Source organism: Trichosurus vulpecula, chromosome 6, assembly GCF_011100635.1.
Source record: "Trichosurus vulpecula isolate mTriVul1 chromosome 6, mTriVul1.pri, whole genome shotgun sequence".
NCBI lineage: Eukaryota > Metazoa > Chordata > Mammalia > Diprotodontia > Phalangeridae > Trichosurus > Trichosurus vulpecula.
The window spans coordinates 238,463,004-238,488,580 of record NC_050578.1 but is presented as its reverse complement, the minus strand read 5'-3'; positions in this window follow the sequence as shown (position 1 = coordinate 238,488,580).

Below are 25,577 nucleotides of genomic sequence, written 5' to 3'. Positions count from 1 at the left end.
CTGGGTAGGTAGTGAGCTTCCCATCACTGGAGGTTGGAGGACCACTCATCTAGGATATTGCAGATAAGATTCTGTTCTTGAATTGGACTGCATGACTTCCTCAGGCTCCTTCCAACTCTGAAGGTCAGTGATTCTGTTTCTAGGACACACACACACACACAAATTTCAAGGCAGCAAATGGGTCAGAGACTGGGTAAAGAAACAAGAGAACACGAACAAAAGGAATTCGAAGGTCTGGGCAAAAGATGAGGAGCAGAAGTTCAAGGATGGCCAAAGGGAGTGGCAAAGTTTAATAATGGAGGCAGTTTGCTCCTCATTTTCAGCTGCCTTCATTCCCCTCTTGGCTGGGGAAGAGGTAATGGGGAGGCTGGCCTGGAGCAGGGCAGATGATGGAGGTGAGGGACCAACAGTTCCAGTCTTGCTTCTTAGAAGAACAAAAGAAGAATGGGGATGCCAGAAGGGAGGGGAATTTACCCTCTCAATTTCCTTTTATTTCTGGTTGTGGGGGATTGTTCTGAACAAAAATAAGGAGCCGAAGCCATACTCTACTTCCTGCAGATGAAACAAAAGCTGCTTTGGAGAGGAACAAATATTATATAGAAATTATAAGAGTTAAGGTCTCTATGAAGCCCTTTACCAAAGTGCCCTGTATGTATCACCTCATTCGATCCTCACAACACTCCTAGAGGTTACTAGGGCAGATTGGCTTCATACACTAGAATGTAAACCCTTTGAGGGCAGGGATAATTTGGTTTAGGGATTTATCTCCCCTGTTGTTGTCCTTCCTTCTGGAAGAGGACCAAAATGACATTACTATGCTTGAGTCAAGGTTCAATGTGTCCGACTGCGGCTGATCAGACCAATAAGACCTCAGAATGCTCTACCACAGATCAGGCACAAATAATCTCTGTGGACATTTGGGGTGGAGTCTCTAAATTTGTACATCCTGCATTTCCTTTGAGCTGTTTCAGCTCTGCTTTGCTCATAGAGAGCACAGCAGCTTCTGTGATGAGGGCATGCCATACTGAACAGTACTTACCACATGGCAGTTTGTTGAATTAAATTTAATTCATTACTTTGATCTGTAATCTCATCCAAACTTCTTCTATTGCTACAAATAGCGACCCCTCAAATGTTTTCCTCTCCTATGTAATTCTTGTCCATGCCTTAGCTGGGTGGCTGTAGTAGAATGCTAGACTTGGAGTCAGGGAGACCTGAGTTCAAATGCTGTCTCAGCTACTTCCTAGCTGGATGACTCTAGGCAAGTCACTTACTTGCTCCTAGCCTTAATTTCCTCATCTCTAAAATGGGTTTTTAATCATTCTGAGGATCAAATAAAATAATACATTTAAAGGCAATATTGAAGCAGCTAGATGGCGTAATGGATAGAAAGAACCTTAGACTTGGAGTCAGGAAAATTCGAGTTTGAATTCTGCATCAGATGTGCACTAATTGTATAGCCCTAGGCAAGGCATTTAACCCCTCAAGTTCAGCATCCTCATCTACAAAAAGGGTCCAATAATAAGCCTATGTTGCAGGGCTTTGTGGAGAGTAAGCATGACACCATTTGTAAGATGTTTTGCAAACCTAGGGCATTACCTTCTGTACCACCTAGGATCATGGCATCATCACGCTGTGGATTTAGAGCTGGAAGAGATCCCAGTCTACTCCCTCTCATTTCACAGATGAAGACACTGAGGATCAGAAGGGCCAAGCACCTTGCCCAAGGTTACATAGGCTGTAATCAGTAGGACTAGAATTTTGACTGTAGGTCCTTCATTTCTGAAATCCAGAGCTCTTTCTACCTCACCACACTGGCTCATTCATGCCTGTCTTGTTGCTCTCTCCAATGCTTTTTCATCATTTGGCATTATAGTTATCTGTGCATGTGTTAGAAGCTAAGTTCTTTGTGAGTAGGGATTCTTTAATTCGATGGATTTGTATCCTTTGCACAATGCCTGACACATAATAAATACTTCTTCTAGTAGGTGCTTGTTGATTGACTGCCTGTGCTATTTTTCATTTCTATATATTGATGATTCACTGTATAAATGTATTGAGGCAGAAATGTATCAGTATCAATACTTTATACATGTATCAAGGATCCTACAGAAGCCGTTCCAGGGAGCATGTACTCAAGAGCACCACTGGAAGCTTCCAGGGACCCCAAGGACAATGTCATTCCTTGTCGGGAAATTTGGGAATGATTGACTTCCACAGCTCCTGGCCATGTGGTGGTTCAGTACTGAAAGGACTTTTTGGTGCTTTAGAATGTGTTAGACTCTAAGTGGTCCCTTGGTTGCCTCCTGTTACAGTCTATACAGGTAGGTTGCTACATATCACAAAAGAAGAGGCTTCCATCTGGTGGCCATCTTTGAGAATGTAGCTTGTCACCTGGTGATAAGATATGATTTCAGTGAGAGGTGGAGAACGATGACCGGTCTCTTTCCTAACATGATGAAGGTAGGTACTCCCCATGGGGAATATAGATAATACCTGGGCTTGTATTAGGACTCCTGACTGCCCTTTGTCTCTCTTAAATGGTTTTTTTTTTTTAATTTTAGTACTAACCTTGTGAACATCTATGTTTTGTGGCTGATGGTAAGAAGCTCTAGCATCTCTCAGAGCAATTAGAATAAAAACACTGGTAGCAGAAGCAGGCTATACCAAAGGAAAAATCAACATTGGGGGAAGGGGAACTATCAGAAAATAGATTACACTTGCTCTTTGAATGAACTGTGGTAAGTGATAATGAAGTGTAAAATGGTTAATTAGTAGCGTTGTAAAAATTGTTTATGTCCCAACAAGGTTTGATTATGAGCCTTCCAACAGATTTTACTCATGTTTCTGAATTACTCTATTCTGTCCTAATTGTTCTATAATGCACACTATGATGTTTTTATGCTCAGCATCCCCTTTTCTGAGTGGGAATAAACATTCCATGCCAAATTCAGATTTGTACAATGAGTGTCATTAAAAAAATTCTCTGACACCCTGCTTCCTTTTTCTAGTCAAGGAAATCCTCAACTAGCAACTTTCTTTAGGAAGCCAGGTGGGGGTGAGGAATCAAGGAAGATGATAGTCGGGGATCCCATTTCCTTTACTGAAAAGTCAGGCTTTCCCCAGAGCTAAATTCTGAGTCTGAGGAAAAAAATGGTGGGTGGAGCAGGAGTAACAAGAAGAAAGTGCTGAGGCCAGGGTTGGGAAAGGGGGAGGGGGAAGAAATTAGATTATTTCTGGAAACTGGCACCCCTGGAGGCCACACATGCCCCCATGGCTATCACTGGCACTTCATGGGAGCATTTATTCTCTCAGCCCCTGTTTAGTTGCTTTTTTACCCTTTTTTATCTTGGCTACGATGTAAGACTTCTGATAGAGTTTGACTCTAACAAGTCTTCACATGAGCCTTCTGATCTTGTGTTTGGATGTAGTGCCTGGCTTTGAATGAATAACAGAGCCTGATGGCATGGTTCTTGTTAAATATGGTTCCCCCTGCAGGTATGTACTTTCCTCTAACAGTCAAACTCTGTCAACACAAGTTTTGGCTTCCCCCTTTCCTTGCGAAGGTAAACACTCTGTCAATCAATGCTAGTTTTTTAAAAAGTTGACTGTTGGAGTTTAAAAACATAAATTTTCAGCTGGAAGGTCAATAGTCATTCACATCTCCTAACATTATTTGAGCCTCATAGTACAAACACAGGTATGTAAAATAGATGGCCAGAGTCAATATTTATTGTATTGGAACAACCAGCAATTATTCTGCTTGACATTCCTGTTAATTAGAGATACAGGAACAGACTCCTACATGGTTAGAGCTGGAAGGGATCTTGGAGATCAGTTGATCTCACTCGCTCCTCAGCTTACAGAGTTGTAAACTGAGGCTCAAAAAAGGAAAATGATTTACATACAGGAAGTTGGTTACACTAGATCTAGAACTCAAGTCTTTTGGTGCCCAGTTAGACTAGTCAGTGCTCTTTCTTCGGTGCCAGGAACTTCTTCAGCCTCTGAGGGACCAAGGGGATCTGTCCTCCCTTTTAGGTGTGGTGTTTAAAAAGTTTGAGAGACCCAATTTCTGGGTAATTAGTCATTTGGTTAATAATGCCAGCATTTTTAATAAAAGGTCAGTGACACTCTCAAATGCCAATGCAGATTCTCAGCTTATATGACCTTGGAGGAGGGGTATTTCTGCAGGTGGTAATCAACTCTGATTGGTTAACAATTAATGAGAGGTAGACTTTATAAAGAGAAGCGAGCTCACTCCAGTGAGGGACTAAGAGTTGTATCTTGTCACTCTTGGACAGAGAGACCATCCCTAAGCCTAGACCACACCTAGCCATGGGCAATCTAGACAAAGAATCTATATCCCCCACCCAAGCCTGATCTAGGTGGGTGGAGTAGCAATACTCAGAACCAGGAGAATGTTAATCCTGTCTTCCAGCAGTCCTGTCCTTGTGAGATTGAACAAGGAAACAGCACAGGGGAAAAAAAGCTGGGGTCTCTTAAATTTTAATGATTGGCTATTAATATGAGATAGAAATAATAATTTCTCTCATAAGCATTAACACATTATACACATGTGAACTATTATGATAATTTCAGGAATAAGAAGTGCCAGACATGATAAGCCTTGCCTCTTTCTAGTTCCACGTCTTACTCAGTCCTCTACAATGGTTTCCACCTTCTCCCTAAGCCCTCAGCCACAGAAATATCCTGGCAAGATCCACTGAGTTCCCACTTTGAGCTTTTGAGGGGGATCATTAGAGATTGCCTGAAGATTTTCTGTAGATCCTTAGTGATCTTAATTTGGATGTCAACCTGAGGTAGAGAACCGATTCCCTTTGGTGACATGCTGCCTCCCCTCCACCCCCTCAATAAGGGGAACTGTTTTGTTTTGCCTAACAGCTGGCCAAATCCATCAGGCTCCTAAATTGGAGGGCTGGTTCCTAGATCCAGAGCTAATCTGTATGTAGAGCCCTGCCTTTAATTATAACACAGCTCTCAGGTTTCTGAGAGATATTATAGCTGAGGAAAAGAGGGTTATATGAAACAACACTTTATTTATCTTCAGTTATGGGGGAATGAGGTGTGCCATGTAAGTGAATTTTCCAGATTTCCTCCTTTAAATTCAAACGTAATTATGGTTCCCCAGAAAATTATGATTTTGGGTTCATGTGGGGTGTTTTGGGTAATCATATTTATGCAAATCCTAGCTTGATCACTCCATAGTACTATTTCTATTCCCAGACAAGGCAGAAACAATGAATCAAATAGAAAGTGTTTAATTAAAACAAAATATGTGGGGTAATGCATATAGGAAAAACAAACAGGCAATAGAATGATTTTCAAGGCCTACTCCCCCCCCCCCAAAAAAAAACCCTACATCTCTCAAGATGTTGGGGAAATCACCACTTCCACATGAAAATTCATAAAGCTGGTAATCCAGACTGGGCTTTCAGTTCTGGCACTGTGGCACTGTTCAGTTCTGTGGCTCCTCAAGGCTAGAGTTGCCTTTATTCCACCTCTAGTCTGCCAGTTGGCCCCACACAGTCCATGTCCCCAATACCCACCTTCTCAGGCCTTAGAGCCTGAACATAGAGGATGTCACTCTAATGACAATATTTCTCACTCCTCAGGCCACATCCCTGGCTCCTTTTTTTCTGCTATTGTCTTCCTCAGGACATCAGGGGCCAAAGGTCACCACCAGGGCAAGGGTCCCTATTTTCTCCATGCACTTCCTCTCTTCCTCTCCATCTTCCTTCTTCACTCTGAGTCTACTGGAGCACATCCGATCCCCAAGCATCTTGGTGCAAATCTCAGAGGGTTTTGACATCCCTTCATGGTTGGCAAGTAGACCGGAGCCATTCAGGAATCTTCCATTATGAGCAAAACACGGTAAAGAGCTTAATATAGTGCCTGGCACATAGTAGGTTCTTAAATGCTTGTTCCAGGCCCCTCCCATATGATATTAAATTTTGAATATTTCAACTATTTTTGGTGGGAAGCTTTCTCAAATAATTCCTGCCTTCTTAAATAAAGAAAGTCCGCTACAGACAATTTGCCCTTTTCTGAATGAGTCAGAGCCATCCGAAAGGACAACTAAGTGGTTCAGTGGTTAGAGCAGTAGGTCAGGAGTCTGGAAGACTTGAGTTCAAATCTAGCCTCAGACAATTACCAGCTGTGTTACCCTGGGCAAGTCATATAACCTCTGTTTGCCTTAGTTTCCTCAGTCTGTAAAATGTGATAATAGGGTTGTCATGAGGATTAAAGGAGAAAATAATCATAAAGTGCTTAGCACAATGCCTGGAACATAGTAAGTGCTTTAGAAATATTTTGTTGTTATTCAGTCATTTCAGTCATGTCTGACCCTCTGTGATTCTATCTGGGGGTTTTCTTGGCTACTGGAGTGGTTTTACTTTTCCTTCTCCAGCTCATTTTACAGATGAGGAAACTGAGGAAAACAGGGTTAAGTGACTTGCCCAGGATCACACAGCTAATAAGCGTCAGGTCAGATAGAGCTCACAAAGATGAGTCTTCCTGATTCCAAGCTCAGAGGTCTGGGCACTATGGCGCCACCTGGCTGTTATTATCATCTTTGTCATCAGGAGCACCCATTAATTATTGAATCGGACTGCAGTGTACTCTGAATGATCATTGGAATGGATAGGGTGTTTTGTTCCTGCACTAAGCAGTTCCACATTGCTGGGAATTTTGAGTTCTCACATCTGCTTGTTATTAGCGACTCTGAGATGCTGTGATTCTAGGAGACTGCATTGTGGTCTTAGAATTCTTTATACATAACGCTCCATCTCCTGTCTCTACGCCTTTTCAACTACTTCCCCTTCATCCTCGCCCCCACCCCCACTGCTGGAATGCCCTCCTTGACCCCTGCCTCTCAGAATATGGGATTTCCCTTCAGACTTTGATCATGCATCACTTTTTACGTCTTTCTTAATTCCCCTCCCCCACCCTGCTATTAGTACCCTCCCTTACCAAATTATCTTACATTTATTTTGTACATACATACACATGTACATACATACACACATGTAGCCAGAATGGCCTTTGTTTTCTTTGAATGACTCAGCTTACCTCATTGAGCCTCTGGACACTGTGGCTTGCTCTTCCGGGGCAGGAAGCCCAAGGAGCATTCCAGGGAAGCAGACAACTTCCTGTGTGATGAGTCATGGGGCTGGCTGAGGGGAGGTGTTAACGGCTATGCTAGGGGGAGGGGCCAAGTTAAGAACCAATCGGCCCTGGTCGTTCAGGCAGTGCTTGATGATGTCAAAAAACTCTATAAGAGGGGAGAGGACAGCTTGAAGATCCTCTTTTCCTTTTCTGGTTGGAGCCAGAGACAGTTACAACGACAGTTACAGCGACAGTTACAGCGACAGTTACGGCAGTTACGTCAGTTACAGCCACAGCCACAGACACAGCTGAAGCAGGAGCTGCCAGTAGCAGAGCTAACCTACGGGAGAAAGCTGAACAAAGACTTCAGGCCATTACAGCGACAGTTACAGCGACAGTTGGAGCCAGAGGCAGTTACAGAGGCAGTTACGACAGTTACGTCAGTTACAGCCACAGCCACAGACACAGCTGAAGCAGGAGCTGCCAGTAGCAGAGCTGACCTACGGGAGAAAGCTGAACAAAGACTTCAGGCCAGTGGGTAATCTTATTACCATAGAGGGGGAAACATGATTTTGCTTTACGCAATCATGCTTCTCTGTAGCCTCCTGGTTACTCTTTCAAGGCGTACTTATTGGGCCTGGAAGCTTTTGATCAATATATCAAAATGGGGTTGCTGGTTCATGGGTTGGTTACTGTGGAGCCTAAATAAATGTTTTGATTCTTCTGCCTTCTACTTTGAGAGTTTCTTATATCCGGCGGTTCCGAACGTTTCAGACATGTTTATGATCCTCTTTGAGATTATAAACTCTGCCCTCCTAATACAACACATACCAATACATACATATATTTTGCTTCCTCCAAGAGAATGCCAGCTCTATGAGGGCAGGAACTACATATTTTACTTTAATCCTTGTGTTCTCAGTGCCTAGCACATTTTGTTCAATCATTCAGTCTTGTCCGACTCTATGTTACCCAATAGACTTGTATCCATGGGTCTTTCTTGGCAAAGATATTGGAATGGTTTGCCATTTCCTTCTCCAGTGTATCACTGTTTTAAGATGAGGAACTGAGGCAAATAGGGGTTAAGTGACTTGTCCAGGGTTATATAGCTAGTAAGTATTTGAATGCAGATTTGAACTCAGGTCTATCCATGGGCACATTGTTGGTCAGTTGTTTCACTTGTGTTTGACTCTTCATAATCCCATTTGGGGTTCTCCTGGCAAAGATACTGGAGTGGTTTGCCATTTTCGTCTGCTGATCATTTTGTGGATAAGGAAACTGAGGCAAACAGGGTGAAGTGACTTGCCCAGGGGCACATAGTAAATGTTTAAGGTCACATTTGAACTCAGGTCTTCCTGACTCCGGGCACTGCACTCTATCCACTGTACCACCTAGCTGTCCAGCCATGATGATATACCCTGACCTAGTCCATGCTCTCATCTGCTTTTTTCTCCTCAATCAAGAATTATAGGTTGGACTAGCCAGGGCTTCTTGGCAATCTGGTGAAGCTTATAGATATCTTCTCAGAATATTCTTAAACGCATCAAATAAAATGAATAGGATTAAAGAGAAACCAATTATTGTAAAACGGAATTACAAATATATTACTCAAAAAAGTTAAGGACGCCTGGTCTAGATGACCTTTGGAATCCCTTCTAACTCTAGGATTCTGGGATTTTAGCATAGGTGTCTTCTACAGAGAGGTCATAAAGCATAGTAGACAGGGTGCTAGAAGCGGCATCAGGAAGAGCCCCACTCAAATCTGCCTCCATCTCTTGCCAGCTGTGTGACCAGGGGGAATCTTTCTAAGCTTGTGGAACCAATCCGGGTGGGGATGCTGGAGGCAGCCTAGACTGATAGATCGATTTTCAACAAAGGGAGCTTACAGGCAGCAGTGTGAAGAAACAAAACCATTGCTTCTGCTACTACTAGCTGGATGACTTTGGGGAAGTACTTATCCATGTCAGGGCCTCAGTTTACTGTGATGTAAAGTTAGGAGTTTGAACTAGATGACATTCAAGGCCCCTCCCCACTCTGAAATTATTTGGATTTTTTTTTTTCTGAGAAGTGTTCATTTTTGATCCAGAAACATGGGAACAAAAATGGACAAGACTGAATCCTTAGACTAGAGGCTGGTTGGAGACTTAAGCTCCCCTGGGAGGGGTTGCTGTAGTGGGGTCCCCTGGGCCAACTTATTTTGCCAATCACTCATAGTTTATGCATTTACTTTCATTGTTAGTTATCATTAATGATAAAATATCTAGCATTTAAAATAGTACTTTGAGGGTTGCAAAATGACTTACATGCGTCATCTGGTTAACGACAATCGTGTGAAATAGGTACAGTTACTATCCCCATTTTACAGATCAGGAAGCTGAGGCTAAGAGAGGTTAAGTGACTTGTCAGGGGTCACAGAGCTAATGAGTGTCTAAGGTGGGATTAGAATTCAGAGCTTCCTGATTATAGAGTCCAGCACTCTGCTCACTCTGCCATCTTGCTGCCCGAAGCTGAGGTTTTATGGCAGGCTCCTTTCACTGACTTCTGTCTTCTGAAATTTTCTGAGCCTCAGTTTTCTTGTCTGTAAAATGAAGCTAAAAGTGCAAGAATGACTTTCCTCACAGGGTTGTTGTGAGTAAATTGCTTTGAGGCAGTACTTCAATACGATTGTGAGTGTTTCCATGGGTGTGTGTGCACATGTGTGCACAACTAAGTAACACACACTTATGCCTCTGTGTTTGGGCCCATGTATCTGGCAAATGAAAATCAGAATGTGAGCCTCTAAGACCCTTGCTATTCTCTGCCTTCTCCTTTAAATCGTTTCCAGAAAGGACAACCACCACAAAATACTCTATTTGTTTGTAGGGGAGAAGGGCGGAATAAGGTGGAAGAGGAGAGAAGGGAGGACTTCCTTAGATCAGTCGCCCATTAAAACATCTTCTACCTCATCAAAATTCGTATCCCGGTGATATCAGGTTAAAGCTAACTTTGCAGTGGAAAATTCACAAATCCACAGAATCAAAGGCTGGGATGAACCCTCAGCTCTGGTGGATTAACTGCTGCTGGAGGGGGAGAGATAAGCAGTCACACCTGCTCTGCATTGTGGGGGCCTAGTAGGGGGTGGATGATAATTTAATTATCCACATGTGACCTTTACCGTTTTTTAATCCCTTCAAGGTCCTAGATGGAAAATCCACGTCAGTCTCCCTCACAAACTGCTTCTCTGAGTCCTTGTCCAACCAGCTTCCTGCAGAGCAGGGTTGCCCCAAGCTGGATGTTGGGGCCGTTGTCTTTTTGCCCCAGAGATACCTGAGCAGAGTGGTCACAAGCTGGAAGAGGCTGAGCCTGGGTGTCAACACCTTAGCTTGGGCTTGTGTTCTTTTGGCCTAGGGGAGAAGGAGGACAAGGAAAGTGACTGGGATAAGACAGAAGGCAGTGGGTATTTGGAACTTTCATGGCATATGGATTTTTTTGAAAAAACATTAGTGGTTCTGTATCTTAATATAGACTTAAGTCTGAGCTGGTAACTGTTTGAGGGGAGTATCAACGTTGCCTCTAAGGGGGCTCAAGGCCAAGCGTGTTCCACAATTGATTTGGGAAACTGCTTGATAGACTGAAGACAGGTAAAGGTAAGTAGGCCTATTTTTTCCTTTAAAGCTGTACAAAAACTCTTCTTTCCAGGAGAGAAGCCCAAGTTCTCATGCTGCTTATATTCCCAACCTAGGACCTCATGAGGCTTCTGTCTCTAATGAGTGGTTTTCATGATTTGATTTTTCCCCATTTAGAGGAGAAAAAGAATGTATTTAGGGAGCTGAAGGTCACACATGGCAGCAGATGATTATTGTCTTTCAGTCATTTTATTTAGTTGTGTCTGACTCTTTGTGGCCCCATTTGGGATTTTCTTGGCAGGGATACTGGAATGGTTTGTCATTTCCTGCTCCATCTCATTTTACAGATGAGGAAACTAAGGCAAACAGGGTTAAGTGACTTGCTCAGGGTCACACAGCTAGGAAGTGTCTGAGGCCAGATTTGAACTTAGGAAGATGACTCTTCCTGACTCCAGGCCCTGCACTCTATCCACTGGGCCACCAAAAGAGACTGCAAGGAGAATGTATGTTCCCTGGTGGTGATGAAAATAACAAAGTTGCCTTCATTAACGTAACATTTTGGTACCAACATCTTCCTTTCCTTCTTTCCTTTCTCTTTCCTTCCCTCTTCATTAAATATCCCTGTCTAAATTGTGGAGAAACTGACCAGAAGAAAATCCTTACTCAACTTCTCGCTTAATACTTGCTGAGAAAATGACCTTCAGAGCTCTTAGACTCTGCAGAATTTTCAGAGTAAATGGAGGGTTGGCTCCAAGACTTCAGACTTGCCTGCTAAATGTGTTAGTAACTGTTTCTCCCCAAATAACCGTATCTTCAGTGTGTATGTATTTTGTATCTGACTACATTTGTATATGTTATTTCCCCTTAAAGAGATCTAAGTTTTTGAAGGTTGGGGCTGTTTCATTTTGGTTTCAAGCTACTTAATTAACGGTTTTTGATGGATTTCTGGCCCCAGGCCCCACACTTTCATCTTAGAGTCCCACCGACTTGGGACTCTAGCTCTTGAACTCCAGGCATTCCTTTGCTACTTTCAAAGGTTGGCACTTTTTGCCATTGTGGACTATTCTTTCCATCAATACTCCTCTGCCCCTTAGCTTACCTGGCTGCTCAAGTCAGCTCAAAATAAACATTCTCAAGGTTTTCCTGGTTCCCTCCCCATTCCCTAGGTGCCTATTTCTGAGATTTCCTTCCATTTATTCTTCCAGTATCTAATATTCATTCATCCATTTATTTCTTTTTTGTTTTGTTTTTGGAGGGGGGAAGGCAGGGCAATTGGGGTTAAGTGACTTGCCCAAGGTCACACAGCTAGTGTGTCAAGTGTCTGAGGCTGGATTTGAACTCAGGTCCTCCTGACTCCTGGGTCGGTGCTCCACTCACTGTGCCACCTAGCTGCCCCTAGTATCCAATACTTATAGTCATTTGCATGTTGCTTGCCCTATTCTATTATGAGTTTCTTGAAGGCAGGAACAATGTTTTTACCTTTCTTTGTATCCCCGGGGAAAAGTAGGTGCTTATAAAATGCTTGTGGAATGACTGATAATCCATAGAATCTGAGTTGGAAAGGACTTTAAAGTTCTTTGGTTCAGAGGTGTCAAACATATGGCCATGGACATGGTGAACCACATTAAAATGTAATTGGGAAATGTGTAACAAAATTAATAAAACGAACATAGATGTACAGTATAATATATGTATCATATTATGCGTAATAACAGACATACAGAGATAATATTAATATATGGTTTTCTAATTCATTGTATGGACCACGGAGAACTTTATATGTGGTTTAGTGGTCCCCATTTCTATTTGAATTTGTTGCCATTGCTTCAGTCCCACCTATTCTCAAGCAGAAACACCGGCCCTATGCAATATCCTTGAAGTCCAGACTTGTACTTGAAGCCTCACAGCGATGGACAATCCATTACTACGCAATGCACTGAACCTGGAATTGGGAAGACCTAAGTTTAAATCCAGCCTCAGACATTAACTAGCTGTGACATCCTGGGAAAATCACTTAACCTCTGTCTGCCTCAGTTTATCCATTTATAATAATAGCACCCATCTCCTGGGTTTGTTGTGAGGGTCGAATGAGATAATATTTGTAAAATGCTTAGCACAGTACCTGGCCATAGTAAGTGCTACATAAATGTTAGCTATTTTTGTTATGATTACTTCCCATTTCACTTTTGGATAGCTCTGTTAGGAAATTTTTCCTTTTATAATGCAGAAAACTGCCTGCCTCCAAATGAGGAGAAATCAAATTTCTCAACGATACATAGCAATGGCGCGGTGGATAGAGCACTCAGCCTGAGGTCCGGAAGACTCACCTGAGTTCAAATATGACCACAGACACTTACTAGCTATGTGACTCTGGGTGTTTATATGGCCCCCTTTTGTGTGTTTTGTGGAATGATACATTTGGGGGTGTATGTGATCATATAACTTAGCCTAACCTAGTCATTTTACAGATAAGTAAACTGAGACTCAGAGATGTTAAACATTTTGCCCACAGTCTTGTAGTTAGTCTGTGATGGAATTTAAATGAGAATGCAAGTTTCCTTGATTGGGGTTAGGGTCAATTATAGCTTCCAGCTTTTTTATTTGTATTTACATTTATTCTATATTTTCCTTTAATTTTTTTCCATCCAATCAGTAAACATTTCTTAAGGGCCTAATATATTCAAACTATTCTTTCAGGTGGTAGGAATACAGTGATAAAAATAGCCAGGCCTTACTTATAGTCTCCTGAGGGCATATGCCATGTTTGCAGATTTTAGAACTTAGATCTGGAACCTTAGAGATTGTCTAATTTAGAAGTTTTGAAACTCCTTTGGTCTTGGGACCTCTTTACCCTCTCAAAAACTGAGGACCCTTTCCCCAAAGAGCTTTTGTTTATGTGGGTTATATCCATCAATACTTATATTAGAAATTAAAAATGATACATTTAAAATATTGCTTAATGTATTTAAATGATAAATCCATAATATGTTAATATAAATGACATTTTTAGGAAAAATAACTATTTTCCAAAACAAAAAACAATTAGTGAGAAGAGTATCATCGTTTTCCAATTTTTGCAAATTCTTTTTAAATGTTTGACTTAGTAGAAGATAGCTGGATTCTCATATCTGCTTCTGTATTCAATCTGTTGTCATGTGTTGGTTTGGTTGGAGTACATGAAGAAAATCTGGGTTCATAGAGATATGTATTTGGAAAGTGGAGGAATATTTGAATAGTATTCAATAGTAACTGAGTATTGTTCCCAGATATCCTGAATGGGTCTCATGGGCCCCCAGGGTACTCGGACCAAACTTTGAGAACTACTCATCCAAGCTCAATCCTTTCTTTAACAGATGAAGAAACTGAGGCACAGAGAAGTTCAACAACTTAGACAGTGTCATACAATGAATAAGGAACAGATCCAGGCCTACTATTCGCCCCAGAAAATGCTGTCCTTGGGGTCTAGGCTCACAGTTCACCTCTGAGACCTCTGTCTCTCCTATTGTATCATCAACAAATTTGCTCAGTCTCCTATGATTAATTCTGATTTATTTGCCTTTTGTCCCAGTTGGTTTCAATTAACCAGCAAACGTTAAATGCCTACTATGTGCCAGGTACTGGCAATACAAATACAAAAGTGAGATGGTCCTTACCCTGGAGAGGTTTGATTTCTGCTCTCACTAGCTCCTGCTTTATCTGGCTTGCTCCCATCCTGTTTCCTACTTTTCCCTTAGAAACCCCTACCTGGTAGAAGTCAAGATCCTTTGAGAGAAGAACAATTCAATGGTAGACAGGATCAGAGAAGCCTTCATGGAGGAGGTGGTACCTAAACAGCCTTGAAGCAGGGCAGATAAGGAGCCTAGGAGATACATGTGAAGATGGAGCCCATGAATCTGGAAAATGGGATGTTGAGCTTGGGAGCAGCTAGTGGTAGAGTCTGGGTGGAGCACAGGGAGTGTATAGAGGACTAATAGGAAAGGAAGACTAGAAAGGAAAGATTATTATGCCGAACGAGATGTTTTAGAAGCCAGGATAAACTCGTACGTTATCTCAGCATCGTATCGTTTGTTCTCTACTTCCATCTTTATTCTTTTTCATTCCCCTGTTTGGTCATCGTTTTCACCTGAAAATCTTGTGGGGACATTTCATGACTGTCATTTCTTTCTAGGAGTACAGAGGTACCATTTCCTTCTGTGTACAACGTTTGTTTTTCTACCTTTATAGTGCTGTTATTCTAAGAGCCAAGGAGTCAGGAAGTCACTATTTTTTATAATCAAGGAAGAGATGATTATGGCTTAAGTACCTGTTATAAGTGCCTATGGTATGATTAATTACTATAATGGTTCTTAGGATGCCAGAGAATGTTAGGGCTAGCAGCAACTTTGTTATTGTTCAGTTGTGTCCAGCACTTTGTGAACCTATGGACTATGTCCAGGGATTTTTGTTTGTTTTTGGCAAAGATACTAGAGTGGTTTGCCATCTCCTTCTCCAGTGTATCCTCATTTTTTCAGATGAGGAACTGAGAAAAATAGGGTTAAGTGACTTACCCAGGGTCACATAGCTAGTAAATGTCTGAGTCTGGGTTTGAGCTTACATCTTTCTGACTCCAGGCCTGGTACTCTATCTACTGTGCCACCTATCTCAGCAAGTTAGAAATTATCTAATTCAAACCTCATCATTTTGCAGATGAAGAAATGCAGAGTCCAGGACTTCCATCCGTGTATCTAGCTCCTTAATGGGATTTACACTATATTAATTATGATAACATAACAAACATTTATAGTGGTGAGAACAAATCAGTCTTTCCCTAGGGCATGGGTATCCATACTGGTGAGAATGGCAACATTCTTTTTTCTTTTCTAAATTTTCTGGAAAGCAAACCTAGTCTATTTGAATAAAATACAAGAATTGTTCTGAGGATAGTGAGGAATCAATTGGGGTACTCCTCTTTCTTTTTTTTGGAGGGAGGGAAAGCAAGGCAATTGGGGTTAAGGTCACACAGCTAGTAAATGTCAAGTGTCTGAGGCTGCATCTGAACTCAGGTCTTCCTGACTCCAGGGCTGGTGCTTTATTCACTGTGCTACCTAGTTGAGGGTACTCCTCATGAAACCCTGTATCAAGTGGGATTTGCCGAAGTGAGTGGGAGAGACACTGCCTTCCATAGACATTGGAAGAGACAGAAGGAAAATGGTAGTGGGTTGCCATGAGGTTGCATAGTATTGGGGATAAATTTGATTATAAGGTACAAGGAGAGAGTTTTCTTCTAAGCCCCAGCACACAACTTGTGTGAGGGCTGGGACGGCAGGGACCATCAACAAAAGAAGCCTTAAAAATAATGGCTGTAAAAATGCCTGCAGATTCTTATCTTAGTTCTTATATAAACTGGTTGTTAAGAGAATTGGTCCCCTGAGGAAGATCATGAGAATCATCTGGCAGAGCCTTGCAGGATATTTAATTGGACGGGTAAAGAAAGGACCATCTTGTGGGAGCTGAGTATATTTACAACAGAGTTGTGGAAAGCTGTACTAGGGAGTTAGCAATGGGGAGCTGTAACCAGCGGTATCTACTGAGACGTGGAGAAAATGAAGGCAGTCAGAGGCAACCGATGTAGTGGAGATAGGACTGCAGCAGGGGAGCCCTGGCGTGGAGGAGCCATTGCTGACCACGCTAGGGCTAGAGCTCCAGCTAAAACAGTGCTGTCTAGGTCATGGAGAATGTGTAGATTTCCAGAGGTTTGAGTTGTTCCCTGCATGGGGGTGTGTGTGTGTGTGTGTGTGTGTGTGTGTATGTGTATCATCCGTCCTATCACTACTTTTTAATGGTCTTGGATTTGAGTCCTCTAAGCTTTGTGAATCTGCATGCAGGTAAGGGGAGCTTGTGATTACCTTTGGGGTAGGGCGAGGGGTATTATCAGGGGTGGGGAACCTGCAGCCTCAAGGCAACATGTGGCCCTCTAGGTCCTCAAGTATGGCCCTTTGACTGAATCCAGACTTCACAGAAAAAATCCCATTCTAGGTCCCCAAATGGGGCCCTTTGAATTTAAACTTCATAGAACAAACCTCCTTAATAAAAGTTCCACACTCCTGTTAGATACTGAAGTTCACAGCTCAATGATCTAGAGAAGTATAATTAGATCTTTCATGTTAGAAGAAATCTTTTGGCTCAAGGTTAACACAATTATTAAGTACCTATTGTATTCAGTGTGCTGTGCTAAATTCTGTGGGCTAGATGCAAAGTTTAGATAAGACGAGGTCTCTGCCCTTTCAAGGATTGATAGGAGGATAAGACAGTGACACAGGTGGTATAATAAACATTATTATGTGATAAATGTGCTACATGACAAAGGCCTTTGTAAAGTCTGAGGGGGAAGTCATTACTGATCAGAAAAGTTTTTTTATGGAAGAGATGGTATTGAGATGGGGCTCAAAGAAAGAATAATACTTCAACAGGCAAAGAAAGGAAGGTAGGGAATGCCAGGCCTATGTGTGACCAAATGAGAATAAAGTGTATCTAAGGTGGGGGAATATGGAGAGTAGTCCAATTTGACTAAGAGGTTACTTAGGTCCTGAAATGCCAGGCAAAGAAGCTTGAGCATCATCAGGTAAGCACTAGGGTGCCGTGAAGATTTTCAACAGAGAAATGACATGACTGATTCTTCATGTAAAGATTATTTAGGTTGTAGAATGAAGAGTGGCAGCCAGAAATCCTGAAAGGTGACTGCAGTTGAATGGGCAGAGGGGTGATAAGGGCTTATACTGGGGGTGGTGACAGTGGGGATATAGGAGGCAATGGAGTCAAATGTTGGGGAGGTAGAGGGTAACCGTATGAAATATTCCAGGAACAGAAGAGTCAAATAAGAAGACCAAGGTTTTGAATATGAGAGGAAGAAGCTGGGTAAAGAGACAGGAATGGTTAAGTCAGAAGGAGAATCAGGATTAAGTAGGAAGGGGATGGGCTTGGTTTGGGGCATGTGGAGGTGATGGTGTGCCATCCAAGTGGGGAATCTCGGGAGGCAATCATATGGTACAAGGAAGGAGTAGGCTTATTTTTCCAAAAGCAAGCTCATGGGTTTATTTCCATTGGATACCACTAGGTGGAAGTCCTGCCTTAAGAACTTACTTGATTGGGAAGGAAAAAGTTCAGTCTTTTCTGGGCCTTTCTACTATGGGAAAAACTTAGCTCCCTTGTGGGTAATGGGCAGTAGGGAAAGCTGAGGAGCATCATGGTGGCTTTATAACTGAGTTTTTCTTTTCCTTGACCATGTCAGGGCCTGAGAGCAAGTCTGCAGACTTTTTTGATTCTATACCCCATCAATAAAATTTTTTTAGCATGTTCCTCATTATATGTATATTTACTTATTTATAAATTATAATCATATTCTACACTAATATTTATTACAGTTATGCATAAATAGAAATTAAAAAGGGATCAAGATAAAGTCATATTTTAAAAATATTTTATTAATGCATAACTCTTTGTGCTCACTAAAGTAATAGTAAGATTACCAGTTATATTATTAACATTATAATTAATAGTAACATTTTGAATAGCAATCATTAGAATATGATTCATTATTTTTGAACAATGTTATTTTAAAACAAATGATTTAGTACTTTGTAATACGACAATTCAAAGGTATAGTTTCAAGTTTAGTTTATTTTGATGCTAGGGTTTAATTGTTGTTATAGCTAAAAAAAAAAAAAAAGATACTCCATAAAGATGCATCGATCCAGAGGGAAGAACTGCATTGTTGGTTGGGCTAGCTAAATCTTGATACCCATTTTTCAATCTCACATACCAATTACACAAAGATTTTTATAGAACTCTGGTTTGTAAATTTCCCTCTTTTCTGAGGTCATTCAGTTGTTCTTGTAATCTATTTTAAGGTACTGTGCTTCACATTTTTTTTTTTATACAAATGCGTTCAAAATCCAACAAAAGTCTTGGTTTGGAAAATTTTCAAATGGGTTAGAAAATCCTTCTTCTAAATTTGTGAAGTGTATAAAATGAAAGTCTTTTTTTTTTTTTAAAGAGGTGACATACTTAAATGATTTTTCAGCAACTCAGAAATGAGAGAGGGGGTGGTCAGTGTCAAATACTTTAGGGAGGACAAATAGAATGAGGTTTGAGAAAAGAGTACCAGATTTGAAAATTGGGAAGTCATTGATATCTCTGAAGAGAAAGGTTTCAGTTGTTGAGTGGAAGATCAAGGACAGTGAGTTGCTTGAGAAGCTGGGAGCCTGTAAGGATAGTGGGGTCCTTGATAGAAATAGGTGAAGCTTGGAAGAAGGGCAGGAAAAATAATATAATGAAATCTGCAATATGGATTGTAACCCATCCACATCTGCTTAATCTGTGCAGCTTACTCCATCTGAAGGAGAACAAAGGTTAGACTGTGTGGCTTACTCAAGACTGACTGTGAACATAGTCTGAGGCCCCTGAAATACTAATGATGTGGTGTGGGCAAGGACATGTGTATGAATGGGGGGAAGTTTTGCCTGTGCAGTTACTATTATGGGTGCCCTGTAACAGCTAACTGCCTTGAGGGGCCAATGCCTCAGAACAGAAGGGGAGAGGCTAAGAGTATGCCCAACCACAGGGGGCCAGCTATGGGAGGGCAGAATAGCAGAGTAGGATTGCTTGTTAGTGAGAAATGTGGGTGGGATAATTGTAGGGAGACAAGTCTTTGGCTATGGATTGAGAAGAGTATGGATTTCATTCCTCTTCCCATCTTGTCTGGTTATCTCTTGAATTAATGCAAGGGCCCATGATGGGGGAAGGGACCCCACTTTTGAGACCACTGCCCTAGTGTTCACATCGGCAGTGGACCACAAAAAAGGGCTTTTCCCTTCTTGGCATTTTAGCATACACCTTGCTTCTTTTACAAGCCATTCCAAGAACTTCGTGCACTGTTTGTTCCTAAGAAGAGTTCTTTGTCCTTTGAAGGGAAATCTGGGAAATATAGAGAATCTTGTTACCTGCAGGCCTCCACATGGAATACTGGGGCTTTTTAATACAGGAGACTCAGCTGGCTCTGGGGATAAGCAACTGATATTTTTGGCATTGGAGTTGACTTTTCTGACTGCTATCAATTACCCCATAGCAAAAGCTTAGACTTTGGAGGCCAGACTTTATTTTCCTTGCAAGTAACACCAGGAGTAACTGGGTATTTATGCTGCACATAAAACAGCATTAATTTAAACAGAATATAGACTGATTTAGTGAGCTATAAATATTCAACATGACTTTCTGACTTAATGCCGATTTTTTTTTTCTTTTAATGCTCTGTCACGGAGACTTATAGGAGAACAAACATAGTCTTAGAAGGCCCACAAAGTTGGCTAAAGAGTGCTGGACTTGGGAGGTAGAAGTGAATCAACACGTATTTATTAGTCATTGAGTAGGTGCCAAGCACTATGATATCCAGTGGGGATACAAATCAATTAACCAACAAGCATTATTAAGCACCTAATATATGCCAGGGACTGTGCTAGATAATAGGGCTACCAAAAAGAAAGAGTCTCTGCCCTCAAGGAACACACATTCTATCAGGGGAGACAACATGTACATAGATAACCACAAAGTAACTGGAGGGAAAGGCATTAGCATCTGGGGAGATGGCAAAGAACTCATAGATCTGGGTTTGAATTCTGCCTCACGTTTGCTAACTATTGCCAGGTGGGCAAGTGACTTCATATTTCTGAGCCTCATTTATGAAATGGGGATGATAATACCCATAACACCTACTACCTTGGCTCACTAGCTAGATAAATAGTCAGAGAAAGCTACGTTAAAGTCCTAATTCAAAGCAATTAAGGGGAAAGGGAAGAAGTATTTACTAAGCACCTACTGGGTGCCAGGCACTGTTCTAAACACTTACAAATATTATCTCATTTGATCCTTAACCTTTCAGTGTTCCAAACAACTCTCCTAAGAGTACCTGGCACATAGTAAACTTTTAATAAATGCTTTATCTAATCTGAAGATTATAAATTACAAAAGAATTACTAATTTGAATTGGTGGAATTACTTTCCCACTGAGAGTTCACCAAATGGGTGAATTCACGGTGGTGATAGTAGATAGAGTTCAAGGAGGAGTGGGGTCCCTATCTCCCAGGGTTGCTGTGAAGCACAAATGAGAAAAAGTATGTAAAGAGCAATGCAATCCTTAAGGGTGATAAAATTGCCAGCTTTTTCATTGCCAAAACAAAAGGAGTGACTGACATTGAATTTAAGGAATTATTTACTTCCTCATGACATTGAGGTGATGCTGGTCTCTCAGAGTCTATGTCAGTGGAGCAGAGGTTCTAGGAGGTCCAACTAAGGTAGAAAGCTTTAAATATGAGTAAATAATAGAAGTTTCTCAAATAAATTTAATAAAGGTGACCTGAGGTATATAATTCTGAGCAAAATCAGTTTATTAACAGTTATGCATACAACTTTTGAGACACACACACGCACACATGCACACACACACACATACCCCTCCTCCCCCAAACCAGCAACCTCAATAAGAAGAGGGGACTCTCTTTATTGAAACACAGGAAGAAGGGGTCTTGGCAGTTGTGGAACGTTATAATTGGCTATACCAAGAAAAGTGGGCTGGCATTTAGGTGAAACTAATCCTACTCCTCTAACAATTAAGAAATGTATGGGACTTACCTGCACCTTGTAATTTTTTGCTAAGAGGATCAAAACTACCAGACTTGCTGTCTCCTCGAAAGAGATAAAATTTTCCCTAATTTCACAAGGATTGGTAAGGACAAACGACATCTTTTGGGGGTGGTAACTTGTGGGGCTTGGAAGTTTCCCAAGGGCTCCTGGTATGAAAGAGAACTTTAAAAAAAATTGCACTTTCAAAGTAGCTCAGTGGGAAAGCTAAATTCCTGAGCTCAATTCAAAGACATAGCAACGTGATTATAGGCAGATGCAGACCCAATTATAAAATTAATACAGTATAAAATCAATTATATTGTAGAATCAATATGGTAGAAATCAATACAGTAGAAACTTGAGGCAATATTAATTTTGAGCTTTTCAGATGCTGTCTCTTTTATTCTACCTAAACATAGAGAGACTTAACAAAGGATTGCCACCAGGAGATTGCTTTTTTAATTTAATTTTTAAATTTTAAAGCTGCCACCATTTATGAAGGTGGTCTACTTTGGGCATGCAGGGAGTGAAATCTGCATTGGCTCCATATGGAATGGGAGTTGGGAAGAGGGTCCTGCACTGGCAAAAATCAAAGATCTCTTCAACTGTTGAAGAATCAGCTTCATTAAATGAAAATCTGGGCATGTATTTTGAGTCTTAGGAAGATTTAGTTTCAGCATGATATTAGGTCAAATGGAGCTTTATGTCTATTAAACATCTGGTATGTTTAGGAGATTTAACCCATTTCACCAAACATGGCAGAACTTAAAAATCCACATGAGATATTCTTTAACGTAATTAAATTTAATGTAATGAATTTAATCCCCTTTAATGTAATTTCTTTGAGAAGTTTCATACTCCAATCCAACAAGCATTTATTAAACTCTCACTATTCACCAAAGTCTCCACAAACTCTTAGTCTAATGACTTGTTGTGTGGGCATGACCCCGGGGTACTGAGAGTGGTGCTGGATTCTGCCCAAATGGAAAAGCATTGAATGGGGGGGAGTCTGTCAATGGACTGAATCTGCTTTTCAAGGACCAGCTTAGCTAAGTAGTAGTAACAGTATTATTAGTATAGCTAGCATTTTTATTTTTATTTATTTTTTTGAGATTTTTTTATTTTTAGTTTGCAACACTTGGTCCTACATAATTTCGAGTTTGAGATTTTTTTCCCTTTTTCCTCCCCCTCCCCAAGATGGCATGGAATCCGATAGATCTTCTACATATAACTTTGCATTGAACTTACTTACACAATAGTCAAGTTGTAAAGAATTATTACCAATGGAATGAATCATGAGAAAGAAGAAACAGAACCAAAAAACCCCCCCAAAACAAAAGAGAAAAAAAAACGAAGGGAAAAAAGGCAAGCATAAAGTGTGCCTCAATCTGCATTCAGATTCCCTAGTTCAGCTGGCATGTTTATAGTACTTTAAGGTTCACAAAATGCTTTCAGTACATGATCTCATTGGATCTGCCCAACAACCCTGGCAGTTTAGTGTCATTATTATTTTCATTTTATACATGAGGAAACTGAGGATGAAAGAAGCTAAGTGATTTGTCCAGGGTCACATAGTTAGCAAGTCCCCGAGGGAAGATTAGAATTTTGGTCCTCCTGACCCAAAGTCGAACACTCTATTCACTACTCTACCTAGTTGTCTCTAAGGGTGGGGGAGGGAGGGAAAGAGGGGGAGAGGGAGAGATCACTGATCAGTCATTAGTACAAGGTCTGGCACATAGTGAGCACTGAATAAATGCTTATTGACTGGACAATCAGTCAATATTTATTAAGTATGTGCTATGTGCCAAATGCTGTGCCAAGCACTGGGGATACAAAAAGAGGCAAAAGACAGTCCCAGCCCTCAAGGAGCTCCCAATCTAATGGGTAAGACAGCATGATTAGTGTCTGACCATGTGGTGTTGAGTTCTTTTGGTCATTGAAACCCCTGAAAGAAAGAAAAATTCAAAATAGCCCTGTGTCCTACGTAGTCCCCCCCCCCTCCTTTTGCAGTGACATTGTCAGAGTGCTGGAAAAAGGGTAGAGGATGCCAAGAATAACATAATTTACCACATCTAATAATTATAACTTGGCTACTGGTATTCTCCATGTGAGATCTCTATTGGGTGATCAGTAAGAGGAAATACTGCTAGAAGAATCATCAGAATGTTGACATTTTTGCTATAAAAGCAATCAGAAGAAGACAAGATTGGTTGGTTATTGCTGAGGGGGGAGAATGAAGGATGGAAAACCTGAGTGTCCCACTGGTAAGGGTAAGTGAAAGTCTTTGCCATGGTTGTTCCACTTGTGGAGAACTCATGGGAGGGGAGGGGCAAATGTGGTTAGGTTGTCATCTTCATTGGTGGAGGGAAGCGCCAAATCAATGACATTATAGATGATTTCCAATATTTAGTGTCATATTCAGGGGAATGGACCTGGAAAGAGATGAGGGAACTAGATTGTAGAAGGCTTTAAATGCAAGACTGAGGGTCTTGTATTTTAATCCTAGAGGTAGTTGGGAGCCATTGAAGCTTTGGGAATACAAGAGTGACATAATTTTTTTTAAATTTTTTTTTCATTTTTGTCTTTATTTTTTTTTAAATTTAGATTTATTTATTTAACATATTTAGTTTTCAGCTTTGATTTTCACAGGAGTTTGAATTACAAATTTTCTCCCCATTTCTACCCTCCCCCCACTCCAAGATGGCATATATTCTGGTTGCTCTGTTCCCCAGTCAGCCCTCCCCTCTATCACCCCGCCCATCCCCTTTCCCCTTCCTTTCTTGTAGGGCAAGATAAATTTCTACGCCCCATTGCCTGCATATCTTATTTTCTAGTTGCATGCAAAAACTTTTTGTTTTTGAACATCTGTTTTTAAAACTTTGAGTTCCAAATTCTCTCCCCTCTTCCCTTCTCACCCACCCTCCCTAAGAAGTCAAGCAATTCAACATAGGCCACATGTGTATCATTATGTATAACCCTTCCACAATACTCATGTTGTGAAAGACTAACTATATTTTGCTCCTTCCCAACCCATCCCGCTTTATTGAATTTTCTCCCTTGACCCTGTCCCCTTTCCAAAGTGTTTTTGATTACCTCCACCCCCATCTGCCCTCCCCTCCATCATCCCCCCCTTTTATTTTTTTATCTTCCTCCCTCTTCTTTCTTGTGGGGTAAGATACCCAGTTGAGTATGTATGGTATTCCCTCCTCAGGCCAAGTCTGATGAGAGCAAGGTTCACTCATTTCCCCCTCACCTGCCCTCTCCCCTCCTCCCACAGAACTGCTTCTGCTTGCCACCTTTATGTGATATAATCCACCCCATTCTATCTCTCCCTATCTCCCTCTCTCAGTATGTTCTTCTCTCATCCCTTAATTTGATTTTATTTCTTTTAGATATCTTCCCTTCATCTTCAACTCACCCTGTGTCTGCTCTCTCTCTCTTTTATATATATATATATATGTATACACACACAGATATATACATACATACACATTCACTTATATATATACATAAACATATATATATATATGTGTATATATATATATATGTGCATATTCCCTTCAGCTACCCTAATACTGAGGTCTCATGAATCATACATGTCATCTTTCCACGTAGGAATGTAAACAAAACAGTTCATCTTTAGTAAGTCCCTTGCAATTTCTGTTTGTTGATTACCTTTTCATGCTTCTCTTGAATCTTGTGTTGGAAAGTCAAATATTCTATTCAGTTCTGGTCTTTTCACTGAGAAAGCTTGAAAGTCCTCTATTTTATTGAAAATCCATATTTTGCCTTGGAGCATGATACTCAGTTTGGCTGGGTAGGTGATTCTAGGTTTTAATCCTAGCTCCATTGACCTCCGGAATATCGCATTCCAAGCCCTTCGATCTCTTAATGTAGAAGCTGACAGATCTTGGGTTATTCTGATTGGGTTTCCACAATATTCAAATTGTTTCTTTCTGGCTGCTTGCAATATTTTCTCCTTGATCTGGAAGCTCTGGAATTTGGAGACAATATTCCTAGGAGATTTCTTTTGGGGATCTATTTGAGGAGGCGATCGATGGATTCTTTCAATTTCTATTTTGCCCTGTGGCTCTAGAATATCAGGGCAGTTCTCCTTGATTATTTCTTGAAAGATGGTATCTAGGCTCTTTTTTTGATCATGGCTTTCAGGTAGTCCAATAATTTTTAAATTCT